Here is a 19,063-nt window from a genome sequence, read left to right as displayed (position 1 = left end):
GCTAGTCGCGTAAACTTTCAGATAAAACCGTATCTTTTTTATCACATCTTCAACCTCAAAGAAACTTAAAGTGCTTTAGCAAGTTTGCCTTGCACACAAGTTTTAGGTTCGAGTCTCGGATAAGCTGAACGTACCGCCAAGAAAATCTTTGCTCGCCTCTTTTCATCAAAATAAATTTCACGCTAGCCGCAAAATGTGACCGTTTTTCACTCCAATTGGATTTCACTCAATTCCTTTTTCCTCACTTCTTCTGTTTTGACATTCGCCTTGGGTTCTCCGCTTGTGTTCAAGCTGCTTTTATTGTTGCTATTACTATACCCGAAAAACGATAAGTTTTTTTGCTGCTCTGGTTGTGTGCAATTACGGCTGTTTTGCTGCCATTTAGTTTCACTCGAAGGGTGGCATTTTCCAGCCCGAAAAAAAGTGTAAACACTGGTTTTCACTTGCCACTCGCGCGGGGTGTGTGTTATTCTTTTCGTCTCTCTGTCGGTTTCCAGCGAAGTCTGATCCGGTTGAAAGTTGCCGATTCTAACTTGTGTGGATGCAGCAGCAGCAGCAGTGATTGTCCAGCGGGGAAGTAATTTTGTTGAATGTATGGAAATTCGATACTAATTCGTGTGTACGAAGCCGGCTTTAGTGGTGAAATAGTAACATAGCAGGGTGGCAGTATTGTTGCCTTATTGTTGATTGGCGTGGAGAAGAAAAAAAAAGTGAAATCGATTGAAGAAAAAGCCGAGATTGTGGCGGTGTTTGGAGTGCGTGCGTGAATGGGTGAGAATTTTCTTCAAAATCCAGAGTAGAGCGTTTAGACGAATATCGATCCGTCGAGAATTACTTCCTGCGTACAGGTAAGCTCGAGGGAGATTCTCTTTAATGTTCATTCTGTTAGTTACACATAAGAAAGTGAGACTAAACCCTTGAGGTGTTGGTTTCTTGATACAGATTTTCCGTTGCGTTTAAGAGAGATATAGGTAGTTAGATATTAGTCATTCCGTTTTGTTAACAACAGTTGAAAAAAAAATTAAAATGGCCATTTACAAGTAGAACTCTTCGACAATCTCATTTAAAAATCGAATTTACGACTATACTTTATGTAGAATCGCATATAAAGAATTGCCTCTATCGATTATGAGAGAGAATTCCATAATATTCCACGAAAACTTAAATGACATTGCACATAATTTTCAAACAAAATCGTGGTTTACGTCAGAAGGAACTAAAATTTTAGTGAGAAAACATTTTACGTGACGTGTACAGGTACAGAAAATGCTGTAGAACTTTAACAAAAACTCGATAAATTATAAATGTAAAATTTGCTTTGTCAAACCAAAGTTATTACGCCCCAAAGGAATGAAAACGTGTTTTTTGTTAACAATCAGGTATCATTCAGCATTTGACAGTCTCCTAAACCGGGATCAAAACATAGACCGACTACCTTAGATCACTATCGTATCTCGAGACTAACTTTCTTACTAAAAAAGCAGAAGGTTGTATCTGAGTAACGACCACAATATTTTTAATAAAGCGTTCCCCGGCTATTTACGGGCTGGAAACCAACTAAATCAGAGAATCGTAAATGCTTAAAACACTGAACACTTTCTCAGCCATAACTGAATAAATATCCTTTTTGCCAACAGTAAACTGTTTGTTGGGTAGAATTCAGATTTATTTTTCCTTCCAAATTTAATTTATTTTAAATAATCGACGATAAGCCCCTTCAGCCAAAGCAATTGCAAAAAAAAATCCAATTAATTAGTGTTCTCTAGAAACAGAAAACGGTCCAACATTGTTATTACTTTATAATATTAAAATTATACTGTAAACATACGTTGTTGCAAGCACAGAACGTGTCCCTTATGTTAAAAAGGAAATTTATGAATCGAATACTTGCTACACAAAACCCAAAACCCAACGCCTACCCAGAAGAAATCGTTATCTCATCAACATTCCATAGCATCACCCGATGGCGCCCAAAGGAAGCGCTCTGGCAGAATATCCTTGGGATAAACTCGCTTGCGGAACCGAATCGTATCTAAATGAAGTCACTTGGACACACATGTTCTACCAACGGAAGCTAGTGGAAGCGGGGGCAGCAAAAACAGTGATGTTCTTCCGTTCCAGCTCTTGACTGGATGTTAATTATTCATGACCACACCTCTGGGATGCACTCGAGCTACCATCGCTGTCGCCGGGCCAGTCTATGTCGGGCATTAAATGCAATCACATACTTGGACTTGTACGTAATTTTGTCCCAGGGACGAAGCCGGGTCATTTTGAAATGCGGTTTAATATCATTCCACCGCAAGTACCAGCTTAGACCCTGACATTGGCTTTTCGCCGTAAGTCGGCTCCACGTATCAATTGAACCGCACCGGACAGAGCGCCAGAAAAGGGTCAACGCATAACGAGCGCAGACTGTAACAACGGGTATGCAATTTGCCGCTAAACGACTCAATATGGGCCTTCCAGAAAGCTGCTTTCTACGGCATTCGAAGTGACCGCAAACGTAGAAGGTGTGCACCAGATGGTTTCAATTTGCCAAAGGTGTTAAATTATTTTCATCCTTTTCAGGGTTTCCTGCATGCAGCAACGAACAAAGGCATGAAATCCACTCCGGCCGTCCAGAAACCTACATTCTGTGACTTTTACTGAGTGTTTATCTTTAGCCAGACACTCGTGAATCACGAATGTGCAGAAAGATGGTGTTTTGTTGTATATTTTCCAAGTAGAAACCAACACTTCTTTACGACCATAACTGGTGTTATTTCTTTTGATAGCAAGGATTTCGGACCCGTTACTTTTTGCTAGATGCTACCACAATCCTGTCAAATGTATACCAAATATTTATACCATCACTGTGCTTCACCTACATCGGGCCGGGGAGTGGAAGGATGGGTGTCTCAGATTTGTGTATCTGACGCGACGTGCCAATGCAAGCAGTTTCGCCAACATTCCGTGCTTTCGACAAAATCCACAACCCCTGGGGGCCAGTAGCTACATGCCATGGATGCAACATTGTTGTCGTTTTCCGGCTCAAGCACGTTCCATTGAAACTAACGACATGCAGTTTTCAGTTCGGTTCTAGTGGACCCAAATCTATTGGTCGGTTTTGCTTGAGGCCGGACAACAGTTGCTGGTTTGCACTTTGCAATTTTCGTAAAACTGTGTTAATTAATTAGTATTAGTGCTAACAGACTCACAGTAAATATTCCCTGTGTTGTAAACTTTATGCAAATTTTGTGGTGTGTTCTTAGACTGCAACTTTTGTGGCTTTATAACTTTAACCAAGAACGTTTTATTGTCTGAAGAAGTTCAAAAGTCTCGAAGCGGGATTATAAGGAGGCTATGAAGCTCTACAGTACAATACACTAGACGTCCTAGTCTTATATTGTTGAATGCATTAGATCCCTTGGACTGGAGCCGTAAAAAAGAGAAGAGCTTTGGAGATTCGAACCCCTTTCAGGGAAACTTCTGAACACTTTTATTGTAACCTCTTTGCCTAAACGAATCTTTGCGACTTGCACAGATATTTTTTTGCCCGTCACTTTCCCCCATACTAAAAAGCTCTATTTGAGCCCCCTCATTGATGATTTGATCTACTTTAAAAATCGTAATAGTTTCAGTATTCATGTCAATGATGTTTTCCAAGGGATAGTATATATTATAACAAACATTTTTTCATGGCGAGAACATTAACAAAAGTTGCTTTCGAATTTCTATATTTTATAAACAAATTACAAAAAGCTTTCCATTTTTGTGAAAAAAAAAAATAAATAAAAAAAATGAATCATGATTTGCTTCGGAAATCCGGGGTTTTAGCAGCTGGACCTACACCGATCTGTAAGCTGAAAATCAGAATCGTAATCGTAATCGTAAATCGTATCTGCGCTACCTTCTTGCAAGTTTTTATATAAGATCTTACGTAACATAAGTTATCGGTGTTGCTGGTTAATTAGTTTACAATTTATTCAAGAAATTTATATTTTATTAGATAGTCGTACTCCCGTAACACGTGCTAAATATATGACAGTATGTGTTGTTACTTGACTGGGGAAGAATTTTATTCCCTTTTAAGTAATGGATTTGTTACCTAAAAGGCAATTTTGCGCTATTGCTTCTTAAGTAATAAGGAAAAGTTTTGCGTGCGGATAATTATTCGTCACCGGATTAACCGTGATTCTAGAAGTTTAATTCAAAAAATGGCAAAATCATCAAAAATTGACCCGAAATCTGTACGAACTATTCTTTACAAGGGTTAAGGATCACGTTGTTACAGATTTTCAAAAATCATTGCCTAAAAGACAAGATGGAAGAAAATCGGTACCGAAATTCGAAGATTCTGTTGAAAGAATTTATCGATGGACGCCATCGCACAATTTTATTCACAGCAATTTCTTAACCACCAAAATGACCGTCAGCTTTTGCCTGAAGGCTCTTCTAAGCGTATGAACGTTGCTCGATCACATCATCCAGTTTCGGAGATGGTTTGAGCGGGATTTACGTCTACAGGTAAAACCCCTTTATAGGCATTGAAAATGGTGTAAAAATCAATCAATTTGTTTACCAAAAGCTTTTGACCGACACAGTGGCACCTTGGACACGTGTACATTACGGTAAAACTAAATGGACATTACAACAAGATTGGGCTCCATCGCATGGAGCGATAAAAACACTGAAACTCTGTAGCAGACTTTTTCCGAGATATTCAACTAAAGATGAAATGCCTTGAAACTCTCTTGATTTAAATCCAATGGACTATTCCGTTTGGTCTATTCTTGAGTCCAGAGCCTGTACTAAACCACACAAATTATTGTATCATTTGAAAGCTAGTCTAACCAAAGCCTGGGATATCTGTGGAAGAACTATCGTCCATCGTCGATAATTTCTTTAAACGATTGATGTAAATATTACAAACAATGCTAACGTAACTACAGTTTGTATAAATATGTTGTTGTTTAGTATTGAAAGAATAAAGTTATGACTAAAATATTGAACACGGAAAATTTTTGCTCACCCTGTAGTTACAAAGGTTACAGAGTCCGCAGACAGAATCAATTCGTTTGTTCAGTGACTTACGTATTTTTGTTTTCAGCCCTTCCATGCAAAATTTTTTTTAAAAACACATTTAACAACACTCGAAAAAAAAAATCGTTTAAAAAGTTCCAGCAGAAAATCGTAGTAATTTAACAACTACAATGAAGTTAAAGTTTTGTGAGATTAATTTTTGTTTCTTGCTTGACAAGTTTTTTTCATTTGCCAACTTTTAATTTCACTGTATAACGAAGACAGCTAATATATATACAAAAAACTCACAGTCATTCTCTGGCTCTTACTCTTCTATGAACTAGTATTTTTAGGAATTTACTCTTTCGGTGTTATGCCGGTCACGATGAACATCGAAGATAAAAAGAAATAAAAATTTATTATAACCTATGACTGTTGTTAATTCTTGTTGAGTAATGGTTTTATGGCAACCATATTCATGAGATAAACTTTCAATCACCATCACCATCATCTGCTCCACATTAGAGATGGTCAGGTATGGGAAATTTGTTACCCGTACCCGACTCATCGAGAATTTTCAAACCCGTACCCGACCCGAACCCAAAGTCTGGTTTGTTTGAAATACCCGTACCCGACCCGAACTCGAAAAATATTTGTTACAATTACCCGTACCCGAAAGAAAAAAACGCCGAAATTGCCGGTAAATGACCCGTCTTGAATTTTGTTTTTTTTTGTTTAATTTAATTTAATTTAATTTTTTAAATATCCTGGTACTTTGCACATTTTATGCACTGATTATCATAAGTGGTTTCTCGAGATGTTGGCCGGAGTTAGGCTAGAGCCGAATGTTCATATGAACGAATATTATTGATCCCGGAGTTTAAGGCGATATATTGGTTCTCCTAGAATCCAGTGTAGCACCTGTCCGCTCACCTGATCTGATGTTGAAAAATTTGACCATTTTTATAGCTTTGCAAAATATCTATCCATAACTGTGTACGGAGCATTCGGGATCCATTCTTCGTGTTACCTACCTCATATTAAAATTGATCAGGGATTTCAATTACCGTGGAATGGGGTGAAATTGATCAGTGGGGTGAAATTGATCACCTGAAAATTCGTGATAAAAAATACTTATCAAAAGATATTGCTCTTAAAACACGAAGCAATGTTAACGTGTCCTTAAACGCAACTTTTGCATGATTCATATAGCTGTCAAAGTTAACCCTTGCATGCCCGGTGCAATTTTCCATATTTTCGAAAAATTCTTCTAACTCAGTCAAAACGCAATCAAATTTGATCAAACAAGTTTCCAAATAACAAAAAAAGTATTGAATTTACTTAAAGTAATCTTAGTTGAGGGTTAATTACGTTAAATTTGGAGTAGTGAGTAAAGTTTGATAAAAGCACAAAAAGTGTAATTTTCAACAATGATCATTCCATACCATTGAAGAAATACTGATGAATTCACAGGAAACCATAAAGATTTCAATTTCAGAGCTAGTTTTTGAGCTTTTGCAACAAACCGAGTTGAAATCGGTCTAACGACGATCAAATAAGAGTAAATTTAGCAACAAGCAGAAATATCGTTATTTTTGTTTCCAAACCAGCTGTAAATGATATTTTTCAGCACAGAAATCATCATTTATCTTTAGCATATCGAAAAAAGCACACTGCGAGAAGAATGTACGGATTTCAATGGTGATCAATTTCACCTCAATTTACCTCATAGTACCTTATAGAATTATCGAATTTATTTGATGAAGTAGACGATAGAAATTTCACCAATAGCCATAGAGGTTTACTGGATCACATACCAGTACTTGTTTTAAAATTATACTATTTCGGGAAAAATGTACATGAAGCTAGTTAATTGGAAATTGTTATAAAAATTATATTTATTTTGAATGCATACGTATGTTTTATATAAATTGCTGTAAGTTTTTATTTTGTTTTCGAGAGAATAATAAAAATTCAATAGATTTTTTTTTTGAAAGATTTATAATAGCGTCATAATGAACCAGATCAAAACAACAAGAAGAATAGGGTAAGTTAACTTTTAGTGGACCCCTTTATTTTATTAACCTTATAATGCAGACTGGCTGGACAAGATGTTTCCCAATGGAAGTTTTTTGAAAATCACTAGAGCTTTCACATAAAATATGGAGGGTGGGCCACTGTAGGGAGGGGGTCCACTATATGTTAATTTACACTACTAGAACAACACGGAAAATAGTGAAAAGAGCATGTCTGATAGAGTTTAAAATAAACGACAAGTTTTATGTGAGCATCGCAGCAACCTGAAATCTAAATATTATAATAAGGTCGAAGTTAATATTGTTTATAACTTGAGAAAAGTTTGATGATTTACTGCATTCGCGAAAAACCAGTAATTTTGGAGTGCAAACCAAGACTATGCTATCACTGTCAAATCTCATATATTTCCTTCGTACCAAACATTGTCTGCGGTTTCCCTGACAGATACCTATGAAAACAAAACCGGCAAAAATTTCATTTATCTCAAAACGGTTGCAGGAAAAACTATTCACTCTCACATTAGAGAGAGACAGCATGATTGCAATCTTTTGGTGCGAACACTGCCGGCAACTGTCAGAATAGGTATTGGGCGATCTCTTGTTGAGTGAGAATGGGCGATTTCTTCTCCCGTCTTTCTGATTATCGACATTGAGAAAATTGGCTTGTAATTCGGATTATTCGTGTTGAAAGAGATTTTGAAGGCTGTTCGAACCTACGTGAACTCTCATATGTAATTGTCAAAATGTGATGACAAAAGCAAAAATATTTCCTTCCTTCTTTTTCGCATGCAAAAACCCGACCCGAACCAGTAGAATATTTTTTGGCGAACTCGTCGGGTACGGGTTTTGGGTAAATATACCCGTACTCGACCATCTCTACCACATATACTGTACGGTAGTGGTGCTTTTACCTGCAGGTTTTCCTTCAAAACCTCCGTTTTTATTACGCTCTAATAGCGGATTTAGAAATTGTTCAAAAACAGGACTGTTTCAAGCTTTACGAAAAACCCTCACCTTCGAGACATCAGACTAGTCTAAGTTCATAGAATCAACCATAATTTGTCCTGTATGTTGGGACGAGGAGAGTCTGCCCAGTTTTGCCTTTCTCCTAGAAAGGTATAGCAATCACTTGCAAAACCGAAAATATAAAAGTGCTCCAAAGGGCCGAATGGCATATATCACTCGACTCAGCACGACGAGCTGAGAATTTTCTGTATGTGTGTATGTTTGTGTGTTTATGTGCAAATTTTTACTTTCACTCACTTTTCTTAGAGATGGCTGGACCGATTTTGATGAAATTAATTGCAAATGAAAAGTCTAGTTGCCCCATAAGACCCTATTAAATTCAATTGTAATCGGATTTTTAGTTTGGAGGTTATGTATCAAAATGTAAAAATCACGAAACATCATTATCTCAGGAACTACACAACCGATTTGAACAGAAAATTGGTTTCAAATGAACGGGCTACGTAAAAAACTTTTAACTTTCAGATTGGATATATGGTTCAAATGTTATGGAAAGAAACGTGTTCTGGTGACTGCTTAATCTCACTTATGTTTCTCAGAGATGGCTGAACCGATTATCATAGAATCAGTGTCAAATGAAAGGTCTAGTTGGCCCGTAATTGATTTGTTTTGCAATCGGACTATTACTTTACCTGTTATGTTTTTAAACATATGTGAAATCTAGCTATGAATAGAAACATATACTTAAACTCACCAACTTTTCTCAGAGATGGCTGAACCGATTTCCACAAAATTAGTGTTAAATGAAAGGTTTAGTTGCCTCATAACACCGTATTGAATTTTATTGTAATCGGACTGTAACTTCGTCTGTAATGTATCAAAATGTGAAAATCACGAAACTTTATTATCTCACAAACTACACAACTGATTTCAACAATATTGGTATCAAATTAACGGGTTAACTGAAGAATTTTATAATGCTGCCACTGTGGTTCAAAAGCTGTGAAAAGAAACATGTTCCGATGACTTTTCAAATTCATTCGTTTTCCCAAAGATAGCTGGACTAATTTCAACAATCTTAGTGTCAAATGAAAGGTTTGGCTGCCATTCCATTTAATTATAATCGGACTTTTATTTCAACCGTTATGTATTAAATTCTGAAAACAACGAAATTCTACTAACTCAAAGATTACACGACTTATTTGAACATAACTACGGGCTGTCTCTCAAAAGTACAAATATATTTCATGACAATTTGATACGTGGTTCAAAAATTATGGAAAGAAACGAAATTGATTGATCAAAATATATTGTACTTTTTGAACGTTCCCGGTATTGCTCGTGATTAAAGTGTTTGAAATTAGGAGTCATTTTTTCATTTCGATATTTCTTTAGCACAAATATAACGTAAAATTTCACATTTTATGCTTTAATTATTGCTCCAAATACAACATCATTATTCTAGGACCCAAAGAGTGAATATACCTTTATTGGATTGAATTTGGCAATTTGAGGTTGTTTTCCAGAAACCATAAGTCGCGAAATCGGATTTCAAAACTAAGCATGGAGTTGATTCCCGGGTTCTAAGCATTATCCCGGCTCCTGAGAAACTCACATTGGGGAATGAAACTGGGAGCTACTATCCAAAAATTTAAAATGGCGTATGAAGTTGATTTTTGGCCTCTATGTATCATACTATTCCACAAATTCTCATATTGAATGCAATTTGGTCATTTTAGGCTGTTTTTCATCAGGGAAAATTTCCCTAGAAAAAGTTGAATCTAAAATGACTTATAATCAAGTCCGACCTATATATGAGTACAGTGACGTTTCGATTATACCAGGAACAAAAAAAATCGAAATTCCTTTACAACTCGGTTTCCTAAACTAAAGATAGTTTTTCTAAACAACCTTAAACTACTACGATGATTTACATAAAACGAATGAATATGTTTTGGAAACTTACTTCTGAGTCTAATGTGCAAAGTTTGGTTTAAATTCAAATATGCACCATTAGAAGATAAATAAAACGCTTGCAGTTCACTTCAATTTAAATGTAGACCTACTTATAAGAAGCAACATCATAATAGAGAGGTGGCTCCAAAATAACAAAAAAACGAAAACTTCGTCTCCGCCTAAGTTGTCGTTATGTACCACTGTGCAGTGGGATGAAATAATTTGCTAATAGATTCGTTGATTGATTTATTGATTGCTTCACTTAAGAGAAGACGCTTTAGCTCGAACAATCGGTCGTTGATCCCTTATTAGTTCCATTTTCATGCATTCTTATTATATGCAGAAAATAATGTCTTAGCGTTTCGTGAAACTGAGAGAATGATATAACTTGAAAAAGGCGATGCCACTTACAGGGTGCGACGGAAAAAAGGCGAAAATTAATGGTGTTTCTTTCAAATATTATTTGAAGTTTTTTTTTTTAATAATATCAATATTTTCAAATCTGTACAAGGTACTATCCATAAAATTTACTCGATGTGTCCTTCTTTTCTAGCAATAACATCCTTGAGATGACGCCGGAAGCTAGAATACGCCTTTCGAACGTAGTTCTCTAGCATCGACCGCCATTTGCGCGCTATATTAGACTTTGGGGTGTTCACACACGCTCATGTTTTAACAGATTTTCAAATCGATTAATCCAACGGGTTAAAGTCTGGGCTGCTAGGACGCCACAAATCTTTCGGCCGAAACTTAAAATTTTCCATCAGCCAGTGTTTTTTTTCCCTTGTAGAAAACTGAACCACTGCGACCATTGTTTGATCTATTGTGGTATGCTTCACCTTACTCTAAGTGCGTACGAGCAGGTATTTGGCGAGTTGATGTCCTTGCTACATTGCACATTTATCCCAGTTGGGCAACGCTCTTCGTATGTAGTTTATTACCTCACCAGGATTTTCCCTCCAAATTTCGGTAGGTTCTATGTGTCCCTTACCGAAGATACGCAATCTGCGTTGTATCAATACTCGGCATTCGCAAAGTAGATGTTCTGAAGTTTCGCTTTCGATGCCACACAGGCGACATTTATCATCATCAAGTTTGCCTATCTTCTTGAGATGATACTTACTCGGACAGTGCCCTGTAATAAGACCTGTGAATGTTTTCAAGTCTTTCTTATTTAATCTGAGCAGCACGAGGCTCTTCTCGCGATTTGGCTCTATGAATCTTTTCGATTGTCGTAATCCACTTATGACATCCCAGTTTGCTTTGATGGTCGCTTTTTCCCATTCACCGAGTTCAGCTTTTAGAGCGCTCGGGGAGATTCCACAGAAAGGTTCTGGTCCAACAAAGTTAGTAGATGACCCTTGTCTGGCTAGTAAGTCGGCCTTCACGTTTCCTTCGATTCCACAATGACCAGGAACCCAGTTTAAGTTCACCTGGTTTTTCATAGCTAACTTTCGGAGCGACAGGATGCATTCCCACACACGTCTCCGATTAATGACCATAACAGGGGAGATAATATCCCTCCTTGAGGGCATCCTTTCGTAGTTTTTCTTGTTAGGGACGTCCCACCGAGTTTAGCTGTTATTTCGCGTGTTATTAGCATGGCATGAATCCACCTTATTGTGTTCCTGTCTATGCCATGCCTTTCCATTGCCATTTTCATTGAGTTATGAGACGCATTATCAAATGCTCCTTCAATGTCAAGAAAGGCTGCCAGGGAAATTTCCTTGGCATGGATGGATTTTTCGATTTTTCCCACTAACATATGTAGCGCGTCAGTGGTTGATACGTTGTTTTTGTAAGCAAATTGAAATTTGCTTAATGGATTGGATTTCATATATACTGTTTTAATATGATAGTCGATTAATTTTTCCATAGTTTTCAAAAAGATGGAAGTTAAACTAATTGGCCTAAACGCTTTTGGAATTGTCCTATCTCGTTTTCCGGCTTTTGGTATGAAAATAACTCTAGTTTTTCTCCAACTAGATGGAATGTAATTTAATATTAGGCTCACCTTACACATCTCCGTAATAATTGGAATAAACAGTTGCTTGCTCTTTTGGAGCATAACTGGCTGAATTCCATCCATTCCCGGAGACTTGTATGGTTGGAAAGAGTCTATTGCCCATTCAACCTTCGATTTACTGAATATAGAACAGGCAAGTTCCTGGGATTCAGTCCAAGTCGCATGTGAGCTTAGCTGCTCTCCAGTTTGATCCTGCACTTCATCAGTATCCGAATATGATCCTGGGAAGTTATTTTTCATCATAATTTCCAGTGTTTCTTGAGAATCTGTGGTGTAAGTACCGTCAGTTTTTCTCAATCTGCCTAAACCGTTGGAATGTTCTTTAGACAGGGCTTTTTGCAACTTGGCTGCAGTGGATGTGTTTTCAATACGTTCACACATTAATTTCCAACTGTTCATCAGCCAGTGTTAGGTCCGATTAAATTTATGACAATCCTCATCACGTATTGATCCTCAGCGGGTGAAGGCCACCCAAGCAAGCACTCGGTCTTTCAAAATACCGATATACACTTCGGCATTGATTTTAACACCAGTATTAATAAAAACAGGCGGCGTTTTCAAACCGTTGGACGCTACCAAGACAAACATCATTTAACCAGCAGGATGTTCGATTTGTAACTTAAACTTTACTTTCTTAGCAACTTTCTTCAGTGAAATGAACCGGTCTGTGCGGCTGTTGGACACAGCATCGATACTGAACTGTCTTCGTCAGTGAACAGGATGATCGTTTTTTCTTTTTTAGTAAAGAAAGCATTTTTTTTATTCTTCGCATAGATTTCTGAGAAATATTGGCATCCTTGGCAAGTTTCCCTATAGAAGGGAGCGGGTTGCAAGCAATCTTTGCACAGAACGATTTTCCCATAAATTGCGTGCGTGCAAAACGAGGACGTTCACTTCCTGGTTTTCGCTGCTGTCCTATAGAGACTTTTTGATGCGATAAACTGTAGCCAAATTACATCCAACGCCCGGCAATCGCATACGGCATCTTTTGGGCGAACAGTCAACTCGTAATCACTTCTTTAGCGCACTTTTTTACTTATTTGCAATAAACCGATTTCGATGTTCTGTTGCAGTACAGAAAAGTGTAAACTAATGTTTGAACATTTTCGTATTTTTTTCTGCCGCATACTGTACATGAATCATGACTCCGAAGTTCTAAACTGCAATGCAAAACTTATTTCGTTTTTATTACGAGTATGCTAAATTTTCAAAAACAGTAAGTACCGTTCTAGTAACTAACAACATGTGCATGAAATTGTTTGTAGCCATTAACGAATACATAAAAAATATGTCACAAATTTTTCTCGTCCGTCCACTCGACACTTTTGCCAATTTCGCAGCTCCACAATCCAAAAGTCAACCGGACCGCTGCAGCAGACCAGCAGCGCTTGTTAAATGTTGTTCACAAATTCTCGGATGTGCAGCGAGAATTATTGAAACCTCCTAACGGGCCTTTTCACCACTCGGGCGAAATTTTATGAATGAACTAGTATTTTATTTCCGTCCATTTTCGATCAAACCGGCTGTCTGGTCGGTTGGTGAAGTTTCTGTCGGTGGCCAACAGTTTGTGCCGCCTATGCGTAGGTGTTAGAGACGTTTCAACATTTGGCAAACGAATCTCCACTGTGAATGGCCCTAATTTGCTGCACATTCCAATCCGATGCATCATTTTATCCGATGAAAAATGAACTTTTACAGCAACGGCAACATTGCGGTAGCAATTTTCGACGGGAAACTGCTCCGGCTGAGGCAGAAGAGGTTGAGCAATTTTGTTCCCGTTACGTAAAACATAAATTGAAATTATTTTTACGCGTTTGTTCTTTTCGGGTGGGTGAGCATAGTTGCACTATGCAAGTAACCTCGATGCGGTTTGTCCAACCGGACGAGTGATGAAAACCATCAAGTAAAGTACTTTTTTATTAGCGCTACTATCTGAAATCTTTCGACGTTTTACCTAGATAGATATGCCGGACGAAATCGAACAGATGTGACTAGTGAACTGCTAAAGTGGGTAGTCGAAGCTTTTACTAACAAGTGGAACGTCGTTAGCTTATTGACTTAATTTTATTTTTAAATCAAGAGTAAACTAACAGAAATGTTTCAAACCGACAGTTGTCAGAATGGGGGTGATAATTTTAGATGACCCCAGTTGTAACGTAAATCAATAAATTTTAACCAAATCAACCCATTCTCTGTGAGAAATGGCATATGGCATCCAAGGTTCCTGAATTTTCACTCGCACTCGAATCTGTCTGTTCACCGTCTGTTGAGTCGCTTTTGTTTCTCAGTGATGCTTCATTCGAAAGGAAAGAATTAGACAAGTTTGTGTTGTTTTTTTTTTCAACCTTGAAATGTCTATTCCTCTACACCTATGTTTAGGAGAACACTTCGAAACCAACTGCGGGTTCAATTTTGGTGTGGGAATATTTAGAGCGTTTTTATTGATCAAAAATCTATCGAAGTTCAGAGTGACAAGTTAATGATTCTGAAACGGATTTTATTGCTAGTATACTTCGTGTTCCGCAAGTAAATCTTTTGGGGCCAATTATGTTTTTAATATATACTCATGACATTCATCGAAATTCACGAAATTCGAACTTGTTGAATAATTTCATTTATTTAATCAGTCTAAATAGTATTTTTAATCAAGATTTTCGCTTTCTAGCTTAATATTAGTGAACCTAGGATCATTTCTTCAGCAAAATCAAAACCGCATTAATGGTACAAAAATATTCGAATCTCTCTCGTAGTTTTTAGGCGTTAGTTCAAACCAGAGCGCTCTTGAACATTTGGGCCAATTGGTAATGCAATACAGAAAGTTGACGGGTTGGATACGTTTTGCATGAGCCTTGGATCAGTAAAACTGTTAGGAAATTGAGTTTTATATATTTTCCCGATTTGCAGCCATTCCTATGCAAAGTGCCACTAAATAACCATAAATGAAATCTATGATCTGAACATCTTTCGACTGAGTCACAAATGAAACTCATGAATAACTTCATGCTAAAAGTGTCATTCTAGCACATAATTATAGCATGTAAAAACATTAGAACGGATGGAAAACTCAGCTATCAAAGTGACACAACTGATTTATTCCCGAGCAAACTCGTTTCATTATTATTCTACCAGGAAAAGTCCCAACTAGAATAACTAACTCGTAGCCAGTCGCCATAATGCTATTCCAACCTATTCTTGGCGCTCCGCTAGCTTCCACGGAAAAGGAAAAAAACAACCTTCGGCGGCATGTCGATGACACTCGCGTGCGTTCATTTCCCGGCATAATGTACACTGTTCTCTTTCCTAAGGGCACACGAATGGCCTGTGGATGGTGTGATGATTGAAGAGTATGCAAAACTGCTACAAGAAAAACAGGGGCCGGTGGACGAACCATAACGGAGCTGCACACACTTTGTCGGTGCGTTGCGTTGAATCGCCGCTCCAAATAGTGGCAAGTAGTGGTAGTTCTGAGTGACGATCCGTCCAGAATTAGAACATATTTTCATTTATGCCGCCCCTGCCGAGCCGGACTCGGCAGATCTTCTGTGTGTACCTATCTGTCTAGCTTAATCATCTGTGTTTGCCAGGCCGGGCACTGGCAAATGCATCCATCCTTTCTAGGGCAAAGAAACTGCAGAGATGTCTCTTTGTAGATATGCTGGCAGGTTCTATGAATAGCTCTACTGTACAAGCGACAGTCAACGCCACCGACGCTTAGGCAAACTTCCGTGTTTCCCTGGAAAGTGAAAATAGCTGCCATTTTCGCTTTGGTAGCTTTCAGCTACGTCTTAAAAATACCAATTCACACACATAATGACAGCCAGATGATTGATGAGTTAATTGTGTCTCCGGCTGTCACGGATATAATGGTTGGAAATTTAGCTACAACTTCAAAGACTTTCGTTGAACCCCTACAGCACGACTGCCTCCGGCATTTTTTGTAAATCCACGAAATAGTTAAAGTGAAATGCATCCATTTTCTGTTTTAAATTTTTTACCGTTTTTATCGGTGTATCATCAAAAAACATCTAAACATACCAAATATGAAAGCCACGCATAGTTTTCACCTTAAGAAAGAACCCTACTGCGCGCTGCTATTGTTGACCGCCTGCAGTGCTGTGCTCTGTTTGACAGTAGGTTATTACCGTTCCTAATTTCAACGATCCTTTTCTCATTGAAGATCCTTTCTTTTATCTGTTATTGGTAAGCCAGTAACAGCACGATGCTTGTAAATATGGCATTTTTAGAGCGTGGTCAGACAGCAGGGAGATAGTAGGAAACGAAAAACCGTTTTCAATCTTACGCTTATCTGAAGGGTACAAGCAAACAACAGTTGTTTTCCTTTTTCACGGAAACATTATACGGATTGGTCGAATAATCTTTCTTTTCGTTCACGGTTAACGATCGCAAGTTTCAGTTACCTGCTACCTGAAGCGGGATGAGAACGGTGCACCTTGTCAGGATGCCAAGCGCCACCAATCTGGGTTTTGTTCGATTGGAAAGCCAGATGAGCTGATCATTTAGGTCTATAAGCTATTCCATCTGCAACGATTTTGGAAAAAAATCATTCAATTAAAATTACGTCAAATTAACCTACACTTTTGTTGGACGGTATAAGGACATCATTAGAATTTTAACCTGAATATTTTCCATTTTCCTTTTTGCAACTTGAAACTAACTCAAAACAAGGATAAGAACAAAACAAGATGTAAAGCTGGCGCAGTATTTTGTAAATTGAACCAAAAGTAAGTGGAAAATTCAGTTATTGCTCCAACCAGATAAAAATCAGTCAAGCTGCTGTTGAGCCAACAAAATAAAGCTGAAACAAACTTGATTCAAAATCAATCGCTGGAAATATACCTACTAGACAACTGCATGCAATAAAATGCAAGAAAAAGTTAAAAAGTCTTCTTTTTCTTCTGATTCGCTATCAATTCTTTTTTATTTATATTAATCCATTGCGGGTGATGTCGTATGGCACCACCTGACATCTCAATTAGCGTCTTCACACTTGATTTTAGTGATATACTTTATTAAGTAAAGTTTCCATGTATGTTATTACGCTTCTATTAAAATGAACGGTTTGGTTATTAATGCACCAAAAAGTGATAAGAAGAATATAATTTTTGAGACAGTGAAATAGACAGTAAGTACCTTTGAAAAAGTTGTGACAGATGCTTGTGCTGGTAACTTTGTCGATGATGTCAAATTTCCATCCCTCATATTTAAAAATATATAAATAGTATGGAGTTAGTTCGGCTTTCTTGGTCTTGGGAATCAAACGACTAAATAGTTTTTATCCTAACGTTTCGACCTTTAGTTCAGGCCTTTTTTAAAGGTTACTATAATTTAAAATACAATTATTACACATACTAACAACTAACAAAAACATGAACTTACACTCTAGTCTGTCGTTTTTCGTTTAAATAGTTTTATAAGAGTTTACCCAAATTCGCCCAAATAATAATTTTCTTAACGAGTTTTTTCCAAGATTTTCTACATGTTTTATATTTTCTACAAAGTCATGAGACATTCAAAAGTACATATTTTTGCTGATCACTTTAACTCGCTATAGATCAAAATAACAAAGTTTTTCAGCCATTATCGGTTTTTCAATGGTTACCTGTACTTTAAATTACTCTCTGGTGTACAAAAATGCGCAGATAATTATTGATGTTTTGGAAGCACGTTTGTTTTGCTTCTAAAAGAATTTAAATCATTTATTTACAAGCGTTTTTCGATTATTACAATGAAGAAAGTTCTTTCGCAGGAAAAAAGTTCTTTGAATGACTTATTGTTTTTGAAATAGCGTTTTATAATCATTAGCAAAGATATGAGCCCATAAAAATCGCACAATTCTGTTGAAGAACAAAAAAATGTAGAAACTATGGGAAACAGTTAGAATAAAATTGTGAATTTATAGTCAAAGTTCTGAAGTGAATCAACAATTAGGTTTTACTAGTTTATTTTTCTTTATTCTCTGCACTTGTTAATTCAAATTTCCTTGGCAGAGTTTATAAATCTTCAGAAACCCTTATGAGCGGCTGTTGTAATGAAAATATAAATACAAATAACAATTCATAATTTTGAAAAACCCTTTTAATCAAATTGCAGAAGAAATAAGACGAACACTCTAATTATTTTCGAGCGTTTTAATACACTCACGTTAAATTATTATCAAAAGTTCTGTTGGTATCTATTTATACTACTATTAGTAAAAAAAAAAAAAATTATAGATGAGGAAAAAAAAAATATTAGTAAAAAAAATATTTCACTCAAATCACAGATACACGTATTTCGACTACTACTAATAGTCTTCTACAGTAATTCCGTAAACACGATTAGAAATTAAAAAAATATATTTTGTTCACAATTAAAAATAAGGTTGATTATTTGACATCCCTAAGATGTAACCCACAGTAGCGATTATTTCCCCTTATCATTCAATACGAGATCGACAATCAAAATTTACATTTGTGTAAGCATGACACGATCACACGACGATCGTGATCGATTCACCACTGACCCATCATATCGCACTCAATACGAGGGCAGTGGCAGTTCCAGCGATGGAAAAAAATCACCTCTAGCGATCAATGAATAGACATAAAACAAGCCTAAGATGCGTTGAAATCGTCGTCAGTATGCGAAAAACAAAGTATCGGTGCTGGTGCACTCTCTTTGCTTTCCTCTTTACGATATATTTCTATTCATTAGTGTACACCACAACACGTGGTTCTCAATGTGCACAATAGAGATGGTCGGGTTTCGGGTTTTCAAAGCCGAAACCCGACCCGTACCCGACGGGTTCGGGCGGGTCGGGTTCGGGTTTGAAAATTTTTAAAAGTGTCTGGTACGGGTCGGGTTCGGGTTTTGAGAAAAAAAAATATTTTCGGGTTCGGGTCGGATTCGGGTTTGAAAATGTCGGGTTTGGGTATGAAAACCCGAAACCCGACTCTAAAATCTATGAAATCTCGGGTTCGGGTTTCACAATTTCGGGTTCGGGTCGGGTTCGGGTTTCAATGAAATAAAATTTTCGGGTTCGGGTCGGGTTCGGGTTTGAACGCATAAAAAAGTA

The 19,063-nt window shown here is 37.2% G+C and overlaps 1 protein-coding gene across 5 annotated transcripts in view; it reads left to right on the top strand.

The window, feature by feature from the left end:
- The first annotated feature begins 336 nt into the window (after positions 1-336).
- The window catches only part of LOC129724776 (uncharacterized), a 366,266-nt gene continuing 347,539 nt past the window's right edge, over positions 337-19,063 (top strand). For all 5 annotated transcript variants that reach the window (XM_055679932.1, XM_055679927.1, XM_055679928.1 and 2 more), the window contains exon 1: positions 337-848. The gene's annotated coding sequence lies outside the window, so the exon portion shown is untranslated. The remainder of the gene's footprint in view (positions 849-19,063) is intronic.

This window comes from Wyeomyia smithii, chromosome 2, assembly GCF_029784165.1.
Source record: "Wyeomyia smithii strain HCP4-BCI-WySm-NY-G18 chromosome 2, ASM2978416v1, whole genome shotgun sequence".
In the NCBI taxonomy this organism is placed as follows: domain Eukaryota; kingdom Metazoa; phylum Arthropoda; class Insecta; order Diptera; family Culicidae; genus Wyeomyia; species Wyeomyia smithii.
This window is presented reverse-complemented; position numbering and strand designations above follow the sequence as displayed.